Raw genomic sequence first — 1,155 nt, forward strand, 5'->3', positions numbered from 1 at the left:
GGAAAGCACATCGGTGGTACAGCAGCTTAAACTGAGGAGCCACTGTCCAAACCTGCCTTCATTCCTGTCTCAAGCCAGGCACTAAATCCCACCTAGCTCTGAAGATTCACAGCTGTAGCATCAATAATTGCAGAGTCCTGGCTGCAGCGAAAGCTCAAGCATATTCCACACAAAGCAGAGCAAGACAGCTACAAGCCCAAACGTATTTTCAGACCGGCGTGAACCCCGTAAGGTACCCGGCTCTCTGCACTTCCACCGCCGCTGCCCCAGAGGCGAAGAGCATCCCTGCGCTGCAGCTCCTGCCCCGCCGTCAGGCACAAACCCAGGATTCTTTCGAAAAACACTGAGCAGCGTCGGTCTCGCTAATTCCCGCTGGAAAGTCCTTCAGCACCATAATAATCCCGAAAGGAGGAATATTCCAGCGGCTCCGGGGCCGTTTCCCGCAGCGCCGCGGGGCAGCAGCTCCGCAGCGCCCGGGCCGCCCCCGCCGCAGCCCGGCCGCCGCCGCCGCCGGTTTTATGAATGAAGTTTTTGTGAATGGGCTCGGCGCGTGCGGGCGGGCAGCGCCGTGAATGGCGCTCGGCGCGCGGCCGCGGCCCGGCGGCCCCCGGGGGGCGCCTCGCAGCCAATCGCCGCCCGCCGCCGGCTCACGCGCCCTCAGCGCGCGCGGAACGCGGGGGGGCGGGGGGGAGCGGGGGCGCGAGGGACCCTCGGGGTGGTGCCCAAAACCCCCCAAAAGCCCCCAAAATTCCCGTTCTGCGGCCATTCCTCCTCCGCGGCTGCACGGGCAGAGCCAAGGGCCTGGGCCCAGCCGGAGCCGCGATGCCTCCCTGGCTGCCCGGCCGGCCCCAGGGAAAGGGCAGGTTTGGAGCTGCGCTCCCTGTCCGGCCGCTCGGCTCCAGCCCGGGGCGATCCCCCTCAGGCACCGCGGGTACCTCCGGCAGCGAAAGAAGCGAGACGGGTTTGTTTTACTCTCTGAAAATATCAGGGCCCTCAGCACGAGTTACCTCGGCTCCGTGTGGGGTTTCGACACCTGGGGCAGCGTAGCGGGAGGAGAAATTCAGCACCACGGGGGTCGGGCCAGGAGGGGAATCCCGGCACGAGGGCCTCGCTTCCCTCCATTAGCTGAGGCGTTTTCTCGCTAGATTTTCGATG

The sequence above is a fragment of the Vidua macroura genome, chromosome 12 (assembly GCF_024509145.1).
Source record: "Vidua macroura isolate BioBank_ID:100142 chromosome 12, ASM2450914v1, whole genome shotgun sequence".
NCBI lineage: Eukaryota > Metazoa > Chordata > Aves > Passeriformes > Viduidae > Vidua > Vidua macroura.